Source organism: Herpailurus yagouaroundi, unplaced genomic scaffold, assembly GCF_014898765.1.
Source record: "Herpailurus yagouaroundi ecotype Mexico unplaced genomic scaffold, PumYag 182, whole genome shotgun sequence".
In the NCBI taxonomy this organism is placed as follows: domain Eukaryota; kingdom Metazoa; phylum Chordata; class Mammalia; order Carnivora; family Felidae; genus Herpailurus; species Herpailurus yagouaroundi.
Window position 1 is genome coordinate 36,365,792 of NW_024412413.1, and position 13,546 is coordinate 36,379,337.

At 37.2% G+C, this 13,546-nt stretch overlaps 1 protein-coding gene and 1 pseudogene across 2 annotated transcripts in view; both read right to left on the bottom strand.

The window, feature by feature from the left end:
- The window catches only part of TMTC2 (transmembrane O-mannosyltransferase targeting cadherins 2), a 411,733-nt gene that overhangs the window by 13,785 nt on the left and 384,402 nt on the right, over positions 1 to 13,546 (bottom strand). The window lies entirely within an intron of this gene.
- On the bottom strand, positions 5,805 to 8,210 carry LOC121040675 (transcription factor BTF3-like; annotated as a pseudogene).

Here is a 13,546-nt window from a genome sequence, read left to right on the forward strand (position 1 = left end):
TTAGTGGAGCAGTAACTGCACCATGATGCCTAAAAAATAGTGGTTTGGACTTAAAAAAAAAACATATTCATGAAAAAGAGTATTTATGCATAAACTTAAAGGATCTCTATTTATTGTGCCTTGTACATGGCAGATATTCAATAAATAATTACTGAATTAAAGATTATCTGTCAGGATTATGGAAAAACGTGTACCATGAACCCAGACAAAGTTTGATACCACATCCCCCCTCTATTCCAACATTACCCCTCTTCCTTTGTCTTCTTGGCATGCTTCATGTTCAATGCCAAGCTAGAGATCTGAATAAATTATCCTTGATTCCTTGCCTTACTCCATACACACACACCTACTTACATCTAGTTGTTAAGTGTTGACAACTTTACCCAATAATCTCCCTTAAATTTGCCTTCTAATTATACTCTGTCCTTTTCTCTCTACTTGGTTTAAGCCCTAATCACCCTTTCTTGGATTATTTAAATAAAATTACTTTGAGAAAGAAGAATACGTGAATGGGTAGCTGAATAGATTAACAGGTGATAGATTAAAAGAATGAATGAATGAATATGTGAGGAAAGCCATATGAAGGGTTTTTACTCTAAATATTATAGGTATACAAACAAAACTTTGAGAGGATACAATAGAACTATGTACTTGCCTAACAAGTGAAAATTTATAAAGACAACTGAAACCCCCAAATATCTCACTGTCCTATTCCTGAACTCACCCCCCATTCTCTCAAGAAAACCACTATTCTGAAGTTGGTATTCACCATTCCAATGTCTATTTTCACTTTTATTTTTTGTGTACCCATAATAAATGTATAATCTTATATGTTTATAAGTTTTGATTTTAAAAGCACCCATCATGAGATGTCATCCTGCCAAGGACGCACATGAAACTTAGATTTTTTGCTCAACATTTTGTTTTGCAGACTTATCCATGTTGATGGATATAAAGTTTAGTTCTTGTATATCAATTCCATTGAATGAAAACCCATTCTCTTAAGGATGAACTCTGCTTTAGAGGATGGTTGTCATCCATATTCTTGTGAATATCTCTACACATATTTATTGGGAGAGTTTTAAGGATTGGAATTGTTGGAGCAGATGATCTGCAAGGTTGCTAGACATTGTCAAATTTTTCTTCAGTGTGGTTGTATCAAATGCATTAGCCTCAACATGTAACAGGGGCCCCTTTATTCCATATTCTTTTTTTTTTTATATGAAATTTATTGTCAAATTGGTTTCCATACAACACCCAGTGCTCATCCCAAAAGGTGCCCTCCTCAATACCCATCACCCACCCTCTCCTCCCTCCCACCTCCATCAACCCTCAGTTTGTTCTCAGTTCTCAACAGTCTCTTATGCTTTGGCTCTCTCCCACTCTAACCTCTTTTTTTTTTTTTCCTTCCCCTCCCCCATGGGTTCCTGTTAAGTTTCTCAGGATCCACATAAGAGTGAAACCATATGGTATCTGTCTTTCTCTGTATGGCTTATTTCACTTAGCATCACACTCTCCAGTTCCATCCACGTTGCTACAAAAGGCCATATTTCATTTTTTCTCATTGCCACGTAGTATTCCATAGTGTATATAAACCACAATTTCTTTATCCATTCATCAGTTGATGGACATTTAGGCTCTTTCCATAATTTGGCTATTGTTGAGAGTGCTGCTATAAACATTGGGGTACAAGTGCCCCTATGCATCAGTACTCCTATATCCCTTGGATAAATTCCTAGCAGTGCTATTGCTGGGTCATAGGGTAGGTCTATTTTTAATTTTCTGAGGAAAATCTCCACACTGCTTTCCAGAGCGGCTGCACCAATTTGCATTCCCACCAACAGTGCAAGAGGGTTCCCGTTTCTCCACATCCTCTCCAGCATCTATAGTCTCCTGATTTGTTCATTTTGGCCACTCTGACTGGCGTGAGGTGATACCTGAGTGTGGTTTTGATTTGTATTTCCCTGATAAGGAGCGACGCTGAACATCTTTTCATGTGCCTGTTGGCCATCCGGATGTCTTCTTGAGAGAAGTGTCTATTCATGTTTTCTGCCCATTTCTTCAGTGGGTTATTTGCTTTTTGGGTGTGGAGTTTGGTGAGCTCTTTCTAGATTTTGGATACTAGCCCTTTGTCTGATATGCATTTGCAAATATCTTTTCCCATTCCGTTGGTTGCCTTTTAGTTTTGTTGGTTGTTTCCTTTGCTGTGCAGAAGCTTTTTATCTTCATAAGGTCTCAGTAATTCACTTTTGCTTTTAATTCCCTTGCCTTTGGGGATGTGTCGAGTAAGAGATTGCTACGGCTGAGGTCAGAGAGGTCTTTTCCTGCTTTCTCCTCTAAGGTTTTGATGGTTTCCTGTCTCACATTCAGGTCCTTGATCCATTTTGAGTTTATTTTTGTGAATGGTGTGAGAAAGTGGTCTAGTTTCAACCTTCTGCATGTTGCTGTCCAGTTCTCCCAGCACCATTTGTTAAAGAGACTGTCTTTTTTCCATTGGATGTTCTTTCCTGCTTTGTCAAAGATGAGTTGGCCATACGTTTGTGGGTCTAGTTCTGGGGTTTCTATTCTATTCCATTGGTCTATGTGTCTGTTTTTGTGCCATATTCCATATTCTTAACGACAACTGACATTGTCTGACTTTCAGTTTTTGCAAATTGAAAGTTGTAAGACAATAGTTTACTCTGTGTTTGATTTCTTTTTCCTGATTACTACAGAGGCCAATACCATTTTCATAAATTTATTAGCTTTCTCCTTTTTCTTTTTAGTGATCCACCTGTTCCTTAACATTTAGACAGAATCAGTTTTGTAAGGGCTGTCACCCACATGGTGGTGTTTGAACGGGAATTCCACAGAGCTCCTACTACCCCAAAACAGCTCCTAAATAGGACTGTCTGGCCTAGTGTTTTCCTGGTCAGAGTCACTTTCCCAAGACAAACAACCAGATGAGCACTGTTTCCAAGATGGACAATCTGTTATGCACAAAATGGCAAGTCTTTGATATAGGTGCACCTTCAACGTGGGTGAGAGGATGGCACTAATCTGGGCAGTAGAGAAGGGCACCAGGTCCACAAAAGTGTCGCACAGCAATGACGGGAATCTTGGACAACTGGATGTGGGAGAGGCTGGCAGCTCCTATTTAGCCCCACACAGATCTGATCTTTCTTTATGGCCTGCTTCTCTTCTTTATCTGCTTTCTGGCTCCCTTCTTAGCTATTCGACTTAGAGAAAACAAGAGAAATTTAAGTGAACAATATGTGTCATATTCTCCCTCTCTTTGTTACCCTCCATTTCTATTGGCACCGTCTGGCGTGGCATCTCATCCGTTCCTAAATACTGTCCACCTCTTGTTCTCCCACCTTTGATTCCTGCTCACCCCTATCTACCTCCCACTTGGCCATCTGTCTTTTTTAAAATATAAATGGGGTTTTGAAGGGTCAACCTACAGAACCTACAGGTGCCTACAGAAAAGAATCCAGACTCTTCAGCCTGGTGGTGCTAAGACACAGATTACGACATGGCACCCCAAATAAGCCCTCAATATACATTCTGCATGAGCCATGTGAAACTTCTATTTCTGCCATGTGCAATTTTGAGCATTTATTTTTTTTTATCAGACTGTTTCTCTGACAAAGCCCTTCTTCCATTTTCTTTTCAACAAACTTCTGCTCATTTTAAAAAGGGAGTTTAACAATCCCTTAATCATAGCTTGCTGCTGTATGTTCCCATAGTACTGTCTACATACATTAATTGCAACACTTAACCACAATGAATTATATCTACTTGTTATAAGCATCTGTCTTTGCTGGAGAGTGAGACCGACAGTGAATTTATTTTAACTGTCTTTATAGTGCTAGTGCCAGGCTCTGGCATATGAAAGAAATTCTCAATGAATCCTTGCTGAAAGAAGAAAAAAATATATGATTTAGCAGAAAGAGCTGACCTAGAAGAGGTAAATTCTAACTTGATCTCAATGTAACTTAATAAACACTGAGTAGGCACCCACTATAAGTCAAGGTTGCTGTCAGATACTCTAGATAAGTGGTGAACAAGAACAGTATTTTTTTTAGTCTGTATGGGGTTTTAGCCAACTTTAATTGCACATTTGGCACTTCTCACAAACCACTAAAAGGTGTACATTCATTATTTCATTGATGTCCCTCAGACTTATGAGGTCAGTGTAACTCTTATCCATGCACTGTTCTAAGCATTGCTCTAAACACTAATAGGAGACACTTCACCAAGGGATTCACTGCCCTCAGGGTGTTTATAGTCCAGCGTGTGAATACAAATCTTTCTGCTACAGAGAAGAATCAGACATGTCTGTAAGGGTGAGCTATAGAGGAGAGGGAAGATTACTTCCTTAAGGCTATTAGGCTATTTATTACATAAGATGAATTGTCAGGTTGCTTCAAGACTCTAATTCTTCCAAAGGGAGAATGGCATACAAACTTTTGAAATTGGTGTCACATCAAAATAAACTTGTTACTTTTTAAAAGTATTTTTTGGCAAACTGAGAGTAGAGCCAACATTGGAGAGAGCCCTAACATAGAAGAGTCTGAATTTCAATTAGTTTGGAGAATAAGATGTCACTAGTGAGATCTGTGCTGTTGAACCTTTGAGACCAACTCAAAACGGATAAAAAAAAAAATTGTACTAAAAAATTAAATATTGATACAATAAACTTAAAATATCTGTTACAAAGGTCTATGATAAAACAGAAATCCACATGCAATGCGATGGTCTCAGTTTAGAAATGATAGTTCTTTGTAGTCATATTTTGACTATAGTATTTTGAATAAAGTATCTCTGCTAAAATGATTTACCAAGTGTACATACGGTGAGGAAAAACAACATAGGGAATCTAGCAATGGCAAGGCACAGCCTGACAGACAATAGAAATGATTTACAGTGATTCTCCATTTCAACACGCTATTTGTGTTTTTGAAATAGCTTTGAATAAAACAAAAGAGGTATAGGTGACAAGCAAGACACAACGCTGTGTTAAGGGAGTAGTTTCAATTTCTCGGTGACACATTTTATCCTGTGTGCTCAGTCCTTCTCTCCTACATCTGTCCCATCCCAGCGGGTGTTGCAAGAATGTTCATTTAACTTTTATGAGGGTGTGACTGACACAATGTGGAGTGCTATTCATTTCGATGGCAATCAAAATGCCAAAATCTGTGGTTAGGGGGATAGCAAACAGTGATCGTAACAGAGTCCTTTCAAAGGTGGTAGTTATTTCTAACAGATTTTAAAGTGCACATACTAAATTAAGAATATGAACTCAGAAATTACTGCGTACTAAAGAAGATCCTATTTCAAAGACAGGTTTTCCTGACACCCTTACTTTCATCACAACATCTCTCATAGGATCCAAATGGAAAAGCTAGATCCCTGGTCACCTCAGTTGCACTCAGAGCTGTTATAAAATGCAATCAGTGCACTGTTTTTCTTGATCTGTGATGAGCACATAGCTCATTATTTGAAGTAAAACTACAAACAAAAGTTCTACATAAGTGAGAAAATATAGGACTTAAAGTGCATGCAAGATTAGAAGAATAAAAATAAGTAGAACTTACTGAAGGTTAAAAACATTAAAACACTAAAGTAATGAAATTTAGGAAAGAATCTGCACACAGGCAAAATCATCTCTATCTCTAAAACACCAAGAGCTGTCTTCCCTTACTAATGTAGACAGCTGACACAAAACCTACAGCATTTTCTTTTACTTTTCCTTGAACCAAATTCCTGGTCTGTTTCTAGTCCAAATGTACCCTAAGCAACATAATTCACTCTACACTTTATTCATTTCTCTTTGGTAAGAAGGGGAGGGAAGAACACACTCATGCTTTCTCCATCATAATTGTGTTGCACAGAAGGATTTGCAGCTGTATGGGCCATGCACACGTGTATGTGTGAAGCGTGAGTTCGAATATATCTAATAAAGTGATGCTTTATTATATATCTAATATTACATATCAGGTATTTTATATCCAATAAAGTGTATTTCAGAGTATGCTGGAAGTTGAGATTTGAGTTTATAACATTTTAGAACTTCATTGTCATGGGAGACAGAAGGAGAGAGAGATTTTTTTTTTCTTTTTAATATTTTTTTTTCTTTTTGAGGGGCTGGCCCTTTTTGTTCTGTAAAATGATCATCTGAGTTTTTGTTTTTGATTTTTTAAATTATTAATTTAACTTAATTAATTAATTAATTAATTTTTTACTAGGTAATGATCTTCATTAACCTTGTTTCAAACTTTATTCCTGGGCTTCTTCATCTTAATCAGCTGCAAAGAATGAATTGTGTATAAGCAAAAACTGAAAAGAGCTGCACTGTCCAAGGGGCTTAGGCTTAAAACTATTAGAGATTTAGATTTTATCAGATCTATGAACAAATTAAAAAGCAGTCTGAATATAAAATAGCAGTTCCCAGTAACTTCTTCAAGCTTTATCCTCTTCAGAAGTTGACCCAATTCAGTTTGCTTCATTCTTAGAAGTTTCATCAAAATTCTGCACAAGGTCTGGAACTTCATCGTCCTCCTCCTCTCTGGTAGTGAGTGGTGCTTTTCCATCCACAGATTGGGCAGAAATTCACAAGGTTTTCCTAAACTACTCAGACAGGCTGCACCAAGTTGGTTTAAGATACTGGGTAGCATTTCGGTCAGCTGGCTGCCTTGTCTCAGTGAAAGCGTTCACTGCCAGGGATACCTGGACTTGAGGTTTGTTAAAGTACATCACTGTTCCTTGGTTTATGAACATACTCACTTCTTCAATACCAGAGATACTGTTTACCTTAACTTCTCTAAAGAGAACCTAAGCCTTTTATCTTCTGCGGTGGCTGTCCTATGAACCACCTTCTTTGGGCGAGCAGTTCCTTTCCCACCAAAGCACACTTGTGCTTGCAGTTTGATGAATTTCTCCTGGTTCATGATAGTTTCTTTCATCTTGTCAGAGTGGAAATGGGACCCCATGGGGGACTAGGGCTGGCACTCAGGAGGTCCCGTGTGGACCACCTAAGATTAGGTGCACACATGTGGGGCTTGTCTGAATTTTTAAAAACACAATGCTGCAAGGGGCACTTGGGTGGCTCAGTCGGTTAGGCATCAGACCCTGTGCTGGCGGTGCGGAAGCTGCTTGGGATTCTCTCTCTCTGTCCCTCCCCAGCTTGTGATGTCTCTGTCTCTCTCAAAATAAATAAATAAACTTAAAAAAAAAAAAACACAGTGTAGCAAGAGCTACAGATATACTACGTTGACAGAATCAAAGTTTCAACTGAAGTAAAGATTTGACAGGTGCCAGGAAAATTTTTTTAATCTGTGTATATATCACTTCTCCAACTGACCTCTATGTTTGCCAATAAATAGGGTGTGATCGGAGGGAGGTCAACTGAGAGATTCTAGTTTGCATACTGGTGAAATGACAGACTTGTTCTTGAATAGGACTCATTGAAAATAATCCTTCTTCAAAAAAAAAAAAAAACATGGAAATGAGCATGTCACAGACCTCAAAACAGTGGATTAAATGGAATTTAGGTTAGGCATACACACTCTAAGGATGGGTAAGACATTTTTTTTTTTTTTTTCCTCTCACGAAACAGATGGAGTGAAGAAGCATGATTCATTCAAGGGTGACACTATCATTTGGATCAATCACATTTCAACATGATATTAGAAGGCAGCAATTGTCCACCCGCAGAACGAACATGAAGAAACGTGTTTCATAAAGAGAATTCACCACAGGCTTCATGCACACCGCAAGTGGAAAGTTTTGCTAACACTCTGAGTTAGGATGACCCGATCAAACATAACAAGAAGGAGCAAGCAATTCCTCCAGAAACTAGAAATCTTTCCAGGAACTAAAAATAAAATGTAAACATGGTGCCTGGTGCATAACATTCTATTTGCACTTTTATAGGATGAAGGCTTTGTTGATACACGCTTGGAAAAATAATGATGCAAGGTCTTCACCCATCATTTCAGAAAACATTCCATCAGGACCCACCAATCACGGGGAAGCCATGCTGTACTCCAAGCCAATACACTTGCCAAAGTGTCACACCTGCTGAAAATGTAAAAATAAACACGGCTTGTGTGTATCTAAACTTACAGCAAATCAAGGGAGGTTTAATGGCAGAACCGCTGCTGCTCACACAGTATAAGCTCATGTATTACCCTCAGGATCTCTACGTTCAGTTGCACACTTTGCCTTTATTTTTGAGATGTTCATACCTGAGATTGCCACATCCAGATAGCATCCATCATCTAATGTAAAGCCTGAACAGTTAGCATATTTCCATACTTTTAAGAAGGTTTTAAAGACTGGCTTGATGACATTTTTCTGCACAATAGCTTCCAAAATTGTATAGGATAGAGATTTTGTATTGCCTTACCTACTCTACCAATGTTATTACCTCTTCTCTGAGTAACTTCATTTTTGAAAATGCTACACCCTTACTTTCTTACCTCCCTTCTTTGGTCTATCCAGTTAATATAAAACAAGCAAGCAAGCAGATAACAAGCAATCAATAAGGCAATAACACAGACCCAGAGTCCAAATACTTGGCCTGAGGCAGATACATTGGATACTTATTCACTCATATGCCACAAATAACAACCCAAATGCGACTTAAAAAGGAAGAGGGGATAAAACAGATTATTTTAAATCCAGTGATTAATACTCAGACACCAACTCTGATTTCTTTTAGACTCATCTTCAATAATGAGTTAGGGAACCATAATGATTATATAATATATATCGAATATGTTTATAAAGTCACACAGTAGTACATTTTTACCTCCCCAAAAAACAATTATTGGCAATGCAACAACCTTGAATAGTGATCTGATACTTAGCTACAGAAAAACTTGACTATATATCACCTCTACCTGTGATTCACATTGAACAAGTAAAACAAAAAGGTCTTTAGTAGAAGGCACATCTTTTTAATTCTTTTGTGTAAGAAACCAGAAGCGAGATCTTTTTCTGCTATTACACATTAATTATTCTTAAAAAAATTATCTTATTAATACTTGACTAATTAAATTGTAGGCCATTTATCTCATAAATGTTTAATGTCCATTACATATAATAATTAAATCCCATTTTAGTATCTTGAAATGGCTTAGAGAAATACAGCTATGCTCTAATGCCTATAATTTAACACTGTTATTTACTTCAGTCAACGACAGAATTTCAAGAACTTTGTTCACTTCTTTGGTTCATCCAAAACAAAGTAGGAATGAAATGGTAACTATGAAGTCAATATTCTTAGAATATTAAGTCCACGATGCTATGAAGCATGATCACTTATAGTGGCCATGGAAAAAGCAGCCTCCAGCTGAGAAGCAGGAGGCCATGTGGTTAATCTTGTAGGTCTATTTATCTACAAAACCTGGAGAACAACGAGAGACCAGGAAGCAAGGCCATCCCAAGAAAAGGGGAACTGTTATAGACAGGTATCTCTTAACTAAAGAAATGAGGTTTAGGGAAGATGAAAAAAAATATTTATAACAATGAAATAATAATGAAGAATTTAATAAGAAAGTCAACGATGGAGCCTTTTGCAGTCTGTGAATGGTTAAAATGATATCTCTCTATAATCTTCAAAACTATAATTTCTAAAATAAAATTAAATTCTTCAATTATCTCATCCATTATAGCCAATTTTATTTCTTTTGAAAATATAACTTTTTCATTCATTTTATGCATTCATTCAACGTATAATTTTTGAGCACCTATACTGGGAATTCAGTAGTACACAGAACAAGTTAAAAATCCTGGGCTTCATGGTGCTTATATCTCATTTGTAAGACATAGATAATAAACATGAAAATATGAACAAAACATGTAACATATTATACTGTGATGCATGAAAAGATAAAAACTACAGCAAAGAAACCATTTAAGGAATGTATGTGAGGAGGGTGGCCAATAAACTACAGCCTGGGAATCATATCCAGCCCAGAGTTAGACCATTTAAAAATGTAGATTTTTTGATGGTTGAAGATACTCAAAAGGAAAGAAATACATCATAGCACATGAAAATTACATACAATTCAAATGCCAATGTCCATAAATAAAGTTTTATTGGAAAATAGTCACACCTAATCAGGTATATTTTGTCTATGGCCACCTTCATGCTGCAACAGCATAACTCAATAGTTGTGACAGAGACTTTAGGGGTGCAAAACCTAAAATATTTACTGCCTGGTCCGCTACAACAAAAGTATGCTGAACCCTCACATACGACATTAAATAAGAGGATTTGTAAAGGTCTTAAAATAGCATCTGAGTGAAGAACTGGAGGTGAGGGAGCAAACTGCACAAGGAATGACATGATCTGACATGTTTTGAATGTTGTTTTGAAAGCAGACCAATGAAGGAGGAGTCAACTGCTGTATTACAGATTAGCAGTGATGCTGATGTCTTTGACAAGGATAGTGGCAATGGAGTTGGCTTATGCAACTAGGAAAATGAAGTGATTTGCTGCAATGGGAAAGAAGGTGGAGGAAAAGGTGTGGGAAGAAGATCAGGAGTTCAATTCTGAACTAGTAGCTTGAAGGGTCTGTGTAAGTGCAAATACTAAGTAAACACCAGGTAGATTAGTCTAGAGTTCAAAGAAGAGATCTCAGCTGGAGATTTAAATTTGGGAGTCATCAGTATATCAATGTCATTTAAAGTCATGAGAGAGAATGTGATCTCAGAGAGTGAAGATACAGAGAAAAGCGGGTCAAGAAAAAGGAAAAATGTCAAGGTCAAGAGATTGGATGGATGGGAAGGAACAGGCCAGGGGGATGAAGGTTAAGAGGAACCAGAGGTAAGAATCCTGGAAACCGAGGGAAGAAAGTGTTTCCAGGAGGAATGAGTAATCATCTGTGTCAAATGCTACTGATAGGACAAGTAAAATTAGAACTGAGAACAAATGGATTTAATGTTGTTGAGTGTTGTTCTTGTAACTTTGACAAGAGCAGTCTTGGTGACATCATTGGAGAAAAAGCCTGTTTGGAGTAGTTCCAAATGAAAATAGAAAGTTATGCCATAAAGAGAAGGAAAAAATGGAATGGTAGCTAGAGGCATAAACAGGCTTGAAAGGTTTTTTGTTTTCCAATTTGGGGAGAAATAACATGTTTAAATGTTGATGGAATATTTTGGGAGAAAGGAAAAATCTGTTAATATAAGAAAGACAGTGAAAAAGAGGGAGGAGGGAAGCGACTGTTGGACTAATGTCCTTAAATAGTTAAGAACACAAGCATCTAGGGAAGAAATGAAGAAACTTTTTTTAGCAAGAAGTATAGACAATTTATAATAATAGGGGAAAGGGTGTCCTTTAAAGGCACAGATGCTAATAGATGGTTAGATGTGGTGATGGAAGCTTATGAAAATTCTGATTATTTCTATATTCTCAATGAAAAAGGATACACGGTTGTCTAGTTGAGTGTGATGATGGGGAAAGAGATGCTGGAAATTTTTGATAAGTGAGTTAAGTATGGTTATCTAGAAAAATATCAGAGAGAATGGACTAGAAAATGATAGTATGACTGCCACCTGGCACTGAGGGCTAACTTGAGGCTAGTGATCCTGAACTTTAAAACAAGTTGTGTTTTGCTCTAGCTATGTTTAGCTTCAAGATACAGACATGGAACAGGCAGAGATGGATGTAGCCAGGTGTTGATAAGACAAAACTAAGCAAAGGAGTCAAGATTATGTGCAATGGAGTGATTATCAATGACTGGTCTTGGAACTTATTTAAATAAGGAGGGATATGAGGTATAATGTGGGCAAGGACACTGAAACACTGGTGATTTCCATGGACTGTAGGTCCTGGGTGTAGCTGAAGAATTTGGTGGTGTTGGTGCCAGAGATGGAGATGGTAGTCAGGTAGTGAGATGGTTGAATGAAATCATGAAATCTAAACTTCGAGATTCAATGTGGTGATTCAAGTAGTGATTATCTCATGTGGGGAGAGACAAGGGGATGGAATAGGGAAGAAGCACAGAGGTAGATGGAAGTTACTGGCAATGGTTAGTTTTAGAGTTCTATATTGGGTTTACAAGCATACATTCCATTGTTCATTATTATGCATTTTCACTTACATAATATGTTAATATTATGTGTTTAGATATTATACTTGACATTTAAAAAATATATTATAACATCAAGACTCCGCTGGGCTTCCCCATTGGCATGAGTCAAAAAAAGTCCCACACACCCTACGAAAAAGTTCCCTTCTGCCATATATCTTTGGCTGAAATCAAGCGGGGACAGGTGAATAAGATGCCACATCATCCTATGCTCCAACATTAAACACACAAAAATCATCACTGTCATTAGCTTACACCATGCTTATTTAGATTTATATTCATGTTTGCTGTTTTATTTGCTTATCACTCTTTCTTGCATCTTAACTTCTCCTTTTGGAATTTCCATTCTTCCTAAAGTAGATGCTTCAGAGGTTTCTTTAGTAAAAGATTACTGATGGTAATATTTTTCAATTTTTGATTACATAATGTGTCTTTATTTCACCACCATTGTTGAAAAATATTCCTAGCTGCTGAGAGTATTACAGAAATTTTCTTTTAACATCTTAAAGAGATTATTTCATTATCTTGTGTCTTTCAGGGTTATGTTAATTTTATGTGCTCTTGGTCAAATTAGCATTCCTTCAAAGGTACATTTTCTTTTTGGCTCAGGTTATCATCTTGCCTCTGGTTTCCTATAATATACCATGATGAGTCTATGTATAGACTTCGATTTATTTATTCAATTTGGGGTATATTGTGCTGTGTCAACCAAGGAAATTTGGTATATTCACTATTCTATTCTCAATGTCTGGGGCTCTGAATAGATATTAGATATTCTCACTGTATACTCTCCAGTTTCTTAACTTCCTTTTCAAATTCCTTATTTTCCTTTTCTATGTGGCATCCTAGGTAATTTGCTCCCATGTTCCTTCAATTTCACTAATATTCTCAGTTGTGACTAATCTGATATTTAATCTAACCCGTGAGCTTTGAATTCAAGCATTCAAGACCACTCTAGTGTCTATTTCTTATATATTTCATACAAAACTAATCTATATTCTGTTCCTGATATTTCAATACCTGTAGCTTTTAGAGGTCTCAGTATTTGCTTTCTGCTGACTCTCACTCATGGTGGTTAGTTCCCTGGGGTTCTAGTGATTTTTGAGTTTTCTTCAATTCATTAATTGTTTGATCTTAGTCTGGGGAATCCAGAAGGCCTGAATTGGGGATGCTCTCCTCCAGAGAGGATTTGCATCTACAAATGGCTAGAGAATTTTACCAACCTAAAACCACCACATTCACCCTTGAGGGTTCTGACTTATTTACAAGCTCTATTTCACCACATCAGTGCAGGCACAAGATTCATTAGCTAGAAGGCAGGGTGGTTATTGAACTCCATGCTCAGGATAACCCTGCGTCTACAGGTGACTCACTACTCAGACTCCCAAAGTCCAGTTCAAAGTTTCCCTTTCTCTTTTTTCTTTTCTTTTCTTTTCTTTTCTTTTCTTTTCTTTTCTTTTCTT